Source organism: Podarcis liolepis (genome assembly GCF_965112155.1).
Source record: "Podarcis liolepis genome assembly, chromosome: 13".
Classification (NCBI taxonomy): Eukaryota; Metazoa; Chordata; class Lepidosauria; order Squamata; family Lacertidae; genus Podarcis; species Podarcis liolepis.
This window is the reverse complement of record NC_139573.1, coordinates 18,891,764-18,903,050: the sequence shown is the minus strand read 5'-3', so window position 1 is coordinate 18,903,050 and position 11,287 is coordinate 18,891,764. Positions and strand designations below refer to the sequence as shown.

The window sequence follows — 11,287 nt, the reverse complement described above, 5'->3', positions numbered from 1 at the left end:
AGCTATAGAGGGGCGGGGGCGGGGGGAGTGGCGGTTTCGCCACAGAGATGTCGAGGGATAGAGCGGCACCATCATTGCCTTTCAGCTTTGAACGGCAGCCTTCCGGGGGCCTTTCGCGAAGCTTTCGGGAAATGGCGGCGTTCCTATGAGGAGGGCTTCGGAAGAGCTCGGCGGCAGCTCGGAACCGTTCGGGTTTTCCTTCGGGCGGTTCTGCATGACGTCAGGAGCGTTCCGAGAAGGCGGCAGTGGACGATCGAGCGAGAAGCCGGAGCCAATCGGAAACCGCCGGGAGCTCCTTTCGGGGGCTCTGCTCGGGCGGCTCAGTTCAGCGGCTGCTGCCTCTGGCGGAGGGTGGCGAGAGCCTGACTCACTTTTGCGCATTCTACACTAGCGTGGTGGGGGAAAGAGGGAGAGAGAGAGAAAAAAAAAACCTGAATTGAGTTTTGAGGGACGCCTGTGCCGCTCCATTTGTTTTAAGCATTCATGTACGACTTTTTAGATATACAAAACTTCAAAGTGACGTAAAAAAGTGTGAGTGGGAAGGGGATTTTTTTAAAAAAAACACACACACACCATAGCTTAATAAACACAAATTGGGACAAAATAGAGACTTGCGGCACATCAGGAGATTAACAAATGTATTGTGGCATCATCTTTCCGTGGATCAGATGTGAAGTGACAAAATGGGTTGGGGTGTGTATATTTTTGCACATCCCCTAGTAACCGTAACTAAGCTTAACTACATGTACCTGAAATAACACAAAGGACCCTCTTTTATTCCCTACTTCTGCTTGCCCCCTTTTCTTCTGTTGTCTTACCTGTGATGAATTTTGTATTGCAAACTCCTTGCTGGGAAGACCTCTCCTCTTTTATCTTTTAAAAAGCAACGTGCATGAAGAAGACAGGTTGTGTTTTGATAAAAAGCATCATATTTCTTGAGCCTGAGGCACCCACCATCTCAGCAAGAGAAAGTGCACACACTGAACTGAATGCATGAGTTGACGCTGAATCCCAGAAGATGGAAAGCCCTTTGGGTAGGCAGTTCCCAGGTTGGGGAATTGGACAGTTTACTCATTCTGGACAGATGTGTAGTATTGGGCGGAGGGGGTGCTTATTGAGCCATTGTTGTCAATGAATGGTTCGATAAGTTTCTGCAGTGGCTCATTGCATTCCTTTTCCAGCTCAGGCTGGTGTGCGAGATACAGCCATCACCTGGACTGGGATGGCTTGATGACAGTGACCCATGTGTTGGTTAATCTCAAGATTTGACTCCTGGGTTGTGCACTGTGTAAGGCTGCCTTAAGGTTGACTCGGAAGTTGCTGCTGTTTACTTCCTTCGCCAACCGAGTTTGCGCAGCGACTGGGGTGATGTAATAAAAACTTGCCTGCAATATATTTGCTTATTTTATTTTAAATAATAATCAAACAGCTACAACTCACCACTCTACACCAGCCAGTACCATACAAAGCATTTGGTCAATTTAAATACAGATTTCAAAAGAATCAATTACCCTACCATATTGTTGCATTCGGTGCAGCAGATAAACTCCTCCCTGCTAATTAGTTAAATTGTTAAGATACTACAGGTGTGTTGAATTGTTAAGAGCTCACAGATGTGCTGCCATGCAGGTTATATTTACAAAGACATACCTCTGAGTAGCCATTGACCACATCAATATTAAGAAAACGTAACAGCCACTTGTGCAAAACTCTGCCATTTAGGTTGTTAACAGAACAGCCTCCCTGTAATCAAGAAACACTTCTGTCAATGCAGCAACATGATCTGCCAATTTATTTATTTAAGACATTTATATACCACTTAAATAGTTATATTTCTAAGCAGCTGTGCATAAAAAACCCCCAATCCACTGAAAACTGGGACAATAGAACAAACAAACAAAAAATCAGCATAAATCCAAACTACTTTAAAGGTTCTGTTCACTGACTTATAAAGCCCTGAACAATTTAGGACCTGGTTACCTGAGGTTACACCTGCACTATTCTGGCTTCTGAAACCTCAGGATGAAGCCCTCTTGGTTGATCTGATGGCAACCAGTGGAGGGCCTTCTCTGCCGTGGCCCCCAGCCGCAAGCAGTCTGATGACTTTTGTGTGTGTGATCACCCAGGTTTTTAGCAAAGGCTTATCCCCAGGGCCCAACAAATTCCACACTCTCCAAGTTATGGCAGTTTGTGATGCGGGGCAGGACAGGAAATGAGAGCCAATGTGGTGTAGTGGTTAGAGTGTTAGACTAGGACCTGGGAGACCAGGGTTCAAATCCCTACTTGGCCATGAAGCTCATTGGGCGACTTTGGGCCGGTCACTGCCACTCAGCCTAACCTCCCCCACAGGGTTGTGGTGGGGATTAAATGAGGAGGAGGAAAAGCATGTGCCCCACATATGGCAATTGAGCTCCTTGGAGAAAAAGGTGGGATTAGAAATGCAATAAATAAATGTTTGAAGCGCAAGCAAATAAACAGCAATATGTTCTTCATTAGTTGACTTAAGGTTCTGCTCCAACCTGTTAACTCATTGCTGTATCTCTTATTCTCTGAGAATGAAGCAGCAGCAACAGCCTATAATAGGATATTTCCATCCCTCCATACACCTTAGAAGTGACTGGTTACCCCCCCCCAGCTCACTTTGCAACACTCCCCCCCCCCGCTTTGTTTCCCCCCCAGAACTCTCTGTGATTTATTTTCCTGCCTCTTGTGACTTTTGTTCTGCCATGGAGATCTTCTCCCCTTGCTTCTTTTATGCCACCTTGTGACTTCTTTTATTTCTCTCTCTCTGTGTAATCTTTCACACCTCCCAATGACTCTCTGTGTGCTTCCTTGCGGTCTCACGCCCTCCTCCTCTGTTTTCTATTTATTTTCTCCTCTCATGCAACCACTTCATGCTGCGATTTTTATTTTAAAACAAAATAAATCCCCCTCGCCCCCTAGAAACTAATTTCACACTTTCTTCTGCAATCCTTGCTGTGCAAATTGCTTATTTGCCGCACCTTTGGGACAGGTCCTGACAGGGACCAAGACTGGCAAGGGGAACCTAGAAGCTGGCTCTGTGCCCTCTGCCACAAGGGAAGCTCTGCAGCTGGCCCATGGGTAAGCAGGCAAGCAGATAGGAGACTTCACAGTAGACGGCTGCCCGTTAGGGATAATGGGGCACTGCCTCGCCAACCTCGCTTGCCATTGATGGGCCCCCACCTGCCTGTCTTCTGACTTGCAGCCATGCTAGGTGGTAGTCCTATCTGTCAGCTTCCTGCTCCTTATTCCCAGTGCCTCCCAGAGTGGCTCCACCTACTTCTGCCCTCTCTGCCTTCTGCCCTGCCAGTCCAGCTGTGGCTTAGCAGATCCTGGAGGGAAGGAGAATGGCAGAGGGGTGTGTGTGTGTGTGTGTGTGTGTGTGTGTGTGCATGGGCCAAACTGGCAGCAGGCAGAGTGGTGGGCTCTGGAGGTATAAGACTCTGCCCAGGGTATCCAAGGGTGCAGAGACATTCCCTAGTCATTGCACTCAGCTCAGCATCTCTCAGCCAGCATGATGTAGAAGTTAGAGAGCTTAGACTAGCACCAGAGTTCAAATCCCCACTCGGCCATGAATTTCACAGGGTGACCTTGGTCCAGCCAAAATCTCTCAGCCTAACCAGAACAGGATTGTTCTGTGGATAAAATGGGGAGGAAGAGAACCATGTCTTGAACTCGGAGGAAAGATGGAATATAATTCACTAAGTAAATGATTTTGGAATTAACCTCAGCAGAGCTCCCAGCCGAAATGCTGAAAGCCCTGTATCCAACCACTACCCCATCAATCAATTCATCCTTTGTGCTGGCAAGCCACCACAGCATCACAGGGACAGAGGACCATTTGACCCTTCCAGTATGTGGGTATGCCTGGTGATGTGGTGGCTGTAATTATTGTTATTTTTATTATTCATACCCTACCCATCTGGCTGGGATCCCCAGCCACTCTGGGCGGCTCCCAACAGAATATTAAAAACATGATAAAACATAAAACGTTTAGGGAACGCAGTGGATGTAGGGAATGCAGTGGATGTAGCCTACCTTGATTTCAGCAAGGCATTCGACAAGGTGCCCCATGATATTCTTGTAAACAAGCTGGTAAAATGCGGACTTGACTATGCTACCACTCAGTGGATTTGTAACTGGCTGACTGACCGAACCCAAAGGGTGCTCATCAATGGTTCCTCTTCATCCTGGAGAAGAGTGACTAGTGGGGTGCCACAGGGTTCTGTCTTGGGTCCGGTCTTATTCAACATCTTTATCAATGACTTGGATGATAGACTCAAGGGCATCCTGATCAAATTTGCAGATGACACCAAACTGGGACGGGTGGCTAACACCCCAGAGGACAGGATCACACTTCAAAACGACCTTGACAGATTAGAGAACTGGGCCAAAACAAACAAGATGAACTTTAACAGGGAGAAATGTTAAGTATTGCACTTGGGCAAAAAAAATGAGAGGCACAAATACAAGATGGGTGACACCTGGCTTGAGAGCAGTACATGTGAAAAGGATCTAGGAGTCTTGGTTGACCACAAACTTGACATGAGCCAACAGTGTGACGCGGCAGCTAAAAAAGCCAATGCAATTCTGGGCTGCATCAATAGGAGTATAGCATCTAGATCAAGGGAAGTAATAGTGCCACTGTATTCTGCTCTGGTCAGACCTCACCTGGAGTACTGTGTCCAGTTCTGGGCACCACAGTTCAAGAAGGACACTGACAAACTGGAACGTGTCCAGAGGAGGGCAACCAAAATGGTCAAAGGCCTGGAAACGATGCCTTATGAGGAATGGCTAAGGGAGCTGGGCATGTTTAGCCTGGAGAAGAGGAGGTTAAGGGGTGATATGATAGCCATGTTCAAATATATAAAAGGATGTCACATAGAGGAGGGAGAAAGGTTGTTTTCTGCTGCTCCAGAGAAGCGGACACGGAGCAATGGATCCAAACTACAAGAAAGAAGATTCCACCTAAACATTAGGAAGAACTTCCTGACAGTAAGAGCTGTTCGGCAGTGGAATTTGCTGCCAAAGAGTGTGGTGGAGTCTCCTCCTTTGGAGGTCTTTAAGCAGAGGCTTGACAACCATATGTCAGGAGTGCTCTGATGGTGTTTCCTGCTTGGCAGGGGGTTGGACTCGATGGCCCTTGTTTATTTACAAAAGTATAGGTTGAGCATAGGTGGTTTCATGGACTGGTTAGTCACAGAGGGATGCTGGGGTGAACCATCTGGGGATCCACCAAGGGAAGAAGGTTCAGAGCCCAGGAAGTGGTGGTGGGACAACCATGAGTAGTCAGAGGGAGGACTGGGAAGAGGTGTCAGAAGCTGAAGAGGTACCAGGGCTTAGCGAGCTGGGAGAGTCTGTGGCAGAGAGGTCTAGAATCAGAGACAGAAGCTGAAGCAGGAGAGAAGGGAGGCCAAGAGGCAGAGATGATTCAGGCTGGTGAAGAGTCATGGAGCAAGTCCCCCCCCATCTCCCAGAACCAGGAGAGGCATGAAAAGAGTGGAGGAGAGGTTGGCTGCATGCAGACAGACACAGTCTCTGATTGCTTGGGGAAAGCCCTGGAGAGGAGGGGACTTAGACGGATGTCGGGAGGCAGGGACTTTCAGTCTCAGCAACTGATCCATGGGGCAAGACCTATCAGGGATGAGCTGCTGTGCTCATTAGGTTTGTCACTCAGCCAAGTCTGTGCAGATCATGTTCTTGCTAATAAAGAGTTAACTCCAACTGGCCTGGTGTGATTTACTGCTGGCTCGTGCCTGACAGATTGATCCTGACTTGTGGAGAGGCACACAGCTTAAAAAAAGGGGTAACATGCCTATGGGCTGCATTTAGCTCCCCAATAATTTTTTGTGGCCCCCTCAATCCCTATCAATTTGTCGTTCTATTTAAAAAAATGTGGCTGTCAGCTGCTTCTACCGTCGTGTGAATGTGACCCCAGTTGCATTGGCCTGACTGGGGGACAGGAAGTTTCCCCAGTAAATGAATGCAGTTGGTCAAACTTTGGGGGATCTGGTGGGCTAGCAGGCAGGACCACTCAGCTTCACCCTTTGATATCGGATCTGAATTTATCTGTGGTCCTCTTGAGACTTCAGGGCTGGGATTGCGCACGTTTTTATTTTAAGAGAGAGGGAGAGAGAGTTTGGTTCAGGGAGGACGGGGTAATTAACAAGCTATTGATTGCCCAGGCAGGCTGATCGATTGGGAAGGAAGCGAGGTTGCGCTGAGCACCGGCCGCACAGTGCGAGGTTGTTGGAGGGGGTGCAGATGGCATTGATGCTCTGGCTGCTGCTGCTGCTGCCCCTTCTCTGGGGTGGGGGGCTCCCCTTTGAACTGCATGAGGCCATTGAGGAGCTGCAGAGCGAGAACACCCAGCTCCAGGGCAAGATCCAGAATCTCACGGAAGCCCTAAGTGAACTCAGGCTCTTCGTATGGAACCGATCGCAGGGTGAGACCCCCCAAATCGGGATCATGACCCCTCCCTTTCCTGGCAGCACCAACACTCCTCTATTCCAACCTGTATTCCCAGCGCTATAATCTCCTCTTTTATCCGATCCCATTCTTTTCAGTATAGGTAGATTTGTAGTAGCTCTCTGTTAGTTGCAGGCAAAGCAAGTTACTAGTCCTTATCGGTATGTGGAAGAGCTTGGGAAACACTGAGCAGTTTCTGGTGAAAGATCGGAAGCTGCTACAGTGGGGGCAGACGGCAATATCTTGTGGTCAAGAGGACATGTGCATGCTCCTTGTGACAAGCAGAAATATTTGGTCCACTTAAGTGTGCCACATTTGGGGGGAATATCAGAAATGTGCTTCTTCAAACAGAACATTTTAATAGTGGCAAGGAAGCAACAACTACTGTATGTGCTGTGTTTAGATCCCATGCTGAGCCGATGATGAATAAACTATGCGAAGTAAGGCGATATATATGCTAATTAATATGCTTTTTTTTTAAAAAAAAGATTTATTGCAGAACTGGGGTGACCTTGAGATGGAAGCTCTGCTAACTGTGCTCATAATTAACAGCACTGATTTTGCTCACTAGGGAGGTGGGTTCACCTGGCTGCTGCAACTATCCAAAGGGCCTCACCTTTGTTGACAGCAGGTTTTAATAACTCCAGTGTTTACGGTGATTTTGAAATCCTCAAAATGTTCCCGTTGGGGAGAGTGTTGCTGCATGTGATCATGAAGGCAACCCAATGTATAAATATCAGAATGCAGCTCCTGTCAACTGCTATGATTAAGACTAGGTAATGACCAAGCTACGATGCCTTTCCTGGCTGATTGGAAAGCAATTTACTCTTTATTGAATAAGAGCAATCTATATGAAAATCTGTGCTCTCAAATATTTTCCATGTTGTTGATGTTTGAGTGATCCATATACATTAGGTCGCAGTGTGTGGGTACTGTAAATCAGTCCTTGGCTCTAGTAATGGGTTGGACGAGGGCCAGCAAACTGAAGCTAAACCCAGATGCAGAGAGGAGGAGTGTGTGGGTACGCTATTGGTCTTCCCAAGGGAGTGGTGTTCACAGCACAGGGGGCTGGGGCACAATGGAACTGGTTGGGTGGGAGGCCCAACAGTAGGTGGCGCCAGAGAGCCAATGACTGGCAAAATCAACAAGTTGTAGTCCTGCCCCATCCTCTTCCTTGCTGAGTCCTACTAGTGAGTGCAAGACTGAGACTAAGGAAGAGGGAGCTGGCAGGCAGGGCTTGGGGGCTGGCTGTGAGCAGACTGAGTTTGGTGGAGCAGGGCCCCATCCACCCCCATGGGCTAGCCTTCATTGCGTTGTTCTTATTGATCCACAGCTGCAACTGCATGTAAACAGAGATAGCCTGGCCATGTGCTGGTAATCTCCCGTCTAGACTACTGTACATTGGGCTGCCATTGAAGGTTGTTCAGAATCTACACTTGGTGCAGAATGCAGATGCAACTTTACTAACTAGGCATTGTTTTCATATTAAGTACAATGTTATGCCCACAACACTGCTCCTAGTCTATTTCCAGGCCCAATTTGACGTTAAACTGTTTGACAGAGGGCTTCTTGTGAGGGGCTTCTTTGTGATGGTGCCCCAGTTGTGGAATACACTCCCTACAGAGGCCCACCTGCTCCTTTCAGCCCCAGACATACATTTTTTATTTTCCTGAGACTGTTTTCCTCAATCCTGTTTACTGTTTTATGATTATTTTGTGGCCTTTTAGCTTATCAAGTTTAGTTATATTTTACTTTTTATGAACCATCCTGGGAATACAAGGGAAGGGTGCTATTAAAATGCTTAAAAATAATTTATTTATTATGCCTTATTAGCAATTGAGTGACTGTATCTAGTTCAGTTCACCATTAGCCACAAGAAACGCCAAGGAAATTAAATGTTAAGTATCAAACAAGCGAGCGGCTTTAATATTAATAGTTATGTTCTTCTTAGTCAAATCTGTTCGTGACTCAGCTAGTGGTATTAAAAATGTAGCAGTGTTCCTCATATCTTTGAAATCATTATTTAAAAGTATAAAAGCATAATTTATAAGTATAAAATATCATTTGAAGGATAGATCGGATATAGAATTCCCTTAAAATATCTGTGAGGTATGCCATTATCCTTACAGCCTGGGATTGTATATAATTGTCCAGTTATTTGGTATTTGCCTTTTCTCTTCTTTTTTAAAGTATGCTAAAATAAATGATCAAAAAGAAAGAAAAGATCTGAGTCCCAGTTGTTGAGGAAGGAAGGAGATGCACAGAGAATGGGAATGTGGCAAGCGAAACGCTTTGTACTCCAATGCCAGAAATGTACTTTTCCAAACTGAAGACCATTCAGATCTCATCCACAGAAGCTGGATACTCTGAAGTGACGTCTTAAAGACCTGGGCCAAACATAGTTTGATCTCAGTCAGCTCATACCCTCCAACATTTCTCTGGTGAAAATAGGGACGTCCTGTTCCACAATGATGATTTTACTATTTATACCCCACACATCTTACTGGGTTGCCCCAGCAGTCTGGAGAGTGACATATATTCCAACATATATAAAAACATAATAAAACAGTAAACATTTTTTTTAAAAAACGTCCCTATACAGGATTGCCTTCAGATGGCTCGGGGGGGGGGGGCAGATAACTCCATACATTTCTCCAATGACAATAGGGACATCCTAAGGAAAATCGGGGCATTCTGAGATCAGATCAGAAACTGGGACGGCTTCTCTAAATCAAGGATGTCCCTGGGAAATAGGGACACTTGGAGGGTCTGTCAGCTCCATAACCTCTTTCTGATGCCTCAGCCCTTGAAGTAGTAATAAAGAAAAACAGCTTAATGGTATCAGTTGTAGATAGGTAGCCGTGTTGGTCTGCCATAGTCAAAATAAAAAAATTCCTTCCAGTAGCACCTTAAAGACCAACTAAGTTAGTTCTTGGTATGAGCTTTCGTGTGCATGCACACTTCTTCAGATACACACATCTGAAGAAGATACACTGTATCTGAAGAAGTGTGCATGCACACGAAAGCTCATACCAAGAACTAACTTAGTTGGTCTTTAAGGTGCTACTGGAAGGATTTTTTTTATTTTAGCTTAATGGTATGTGTGTGTGTTGTGCATGCCTGAAGAATGGTTAATTTCACAACATGTCATTTCCTTCAGGTTCTCATTCAACGGCTGAACACCTTCTCCGTGAGCACCTGCCTTGCCGCCCAGATGCCCACTGGCGAAACACGGCTGCTCCCCGCCTTCCTGAGCCTTCCTGGTGGCTCCTTGCTGCTATGCTCTTGATGGCGATGTTGTCAAAAGTCATGAGCTGAAAACAACAACATTGGTGCGTGCGCATCTGTGCACAATGCTCCTCTGCCTCTGCAGGGGGAGCTCTGATGTTTCTCGGAGCTTCCTTTCCCACCTTCTAGAAGGGAGATCATGCTATCTGACCTTTTCTTGGACTTTGGCTCCTGCACCAGAGGGTTTGGGGTACAAATTTTATTTGTGCTAATCTTGCCTGTTGATTCTGGATTGCTTCTAGCCCAGCCAGGTGGGCAGGGTATAAATAATAAAAGTATTATTATTATTATTATTATTATTATTATTATTATTATTATCATGATCATCATCATCAATGGACAACTTAATGTCTGTGAACAGGTAACTGAATGGGTGTACGCAAAAGCTCAGTGGTTGCTAAACAGCCCTAAGTGATCGGGGTTGGGGGCCTATGAAGGGTACTTTGAATAGTAAGTTTAAGATGTTTCAGTGGATATTATCAATAAGTGCAGGCTTGAGTGTTGATCAAAATGCTTTGGATACTACATTGACTCAGTTTTTGACAAAAAGGAGCTAACTTGGGGAGGGGGGTCATTAGAAAGGGGTTGGAGTCCTTGATTTCTTGCAGTTTCTAAGCCTGGGGCTTAGATTGTAGATTGCTTGGCAATTATATTTTAATGCATCATTTCCCCCACCCCGGCTAACTCTCAGGATTTGCTATTTAAAGGGGAATTCTGTAGAAGACGCCCCACCAGACGTTGCTTTTTTCTTTCACGAGGAGGGCAATCACATTTGGGCAATTTCAGGTTAGCACAGTTCAAGTTGATTTGGAATGGAAATACTTCCCTCTCTGTCACATTGGATTTTTTATTTTATTTTTTATTTTTTATGATAAGCAACTGGGTGTGAAAATGGGCCAGATTTCCTGATGCAACATGGTAGGACCTGCCGACAAACAATTCAGAATGAACGCTCAATAAACAGGCAGCTTTCCATGCAAACCGATGGAGAGGAATGCTCCATGGAAGCTGTCAGGAAGCAACCTTACAGAACAGACACCGAAAGCAGCTTCAGGTTGCACTGGGGATAATTCTGGTACTTGACCATATGACTGAGATAAAGCAAGACAGAAATGAAGATGCATATCCTTTTACTAAAGGTAAAAGGTAAAGGTACCCCTGCCCGTACGGGCCAGTCTTGACAGACTCTAGGGTTGTGAGCTCATCTCACTCTAGAGGCCGGGAGCCAGCGCTGTCTGCAGACATGACGAAGCTGCATCTGGCGAGCCAGCGCAGCACACGGAACGCCGTTTACCTTCCCGCTGGTAAGCGGTCCCTATTTATCTACTTGCACTTAGGGGTGCTTTCGAACTGCTAGGTTGGCAGGCGCTGGGACTGAACGACGGGAGCGCACCCCGCCGTGGGGATTCGAACAGCCGACCATGCGATCGGCAAGTCCTAGGCGCTGAGGTTTTACCCACAGCGCCACCCGCGTCCCTGCATCATTTTACTAAAGAGTGCTTATTTGTGG

General features: G+C 46.3%; 1 long non-coding RNA gene across 1 annotated transcript; it reads left to right on the top strand.

The window, feature by feature from the left end:
* The first annotated feature begins 122 nt into the window (after positions 1–122).
* Positions 123–10,065, top strand: LOC310691899. Its single transcript, XR_014518602.1, has 2 exons — positions 123–1,034; positions 9,650–10,065. It is a non-coding gene; the product is annotated as an uncharacterized lncRNA (long non-coding RNA).
* Positions 10,066–11,287: the final 1,222 nt, after the last annotated feature.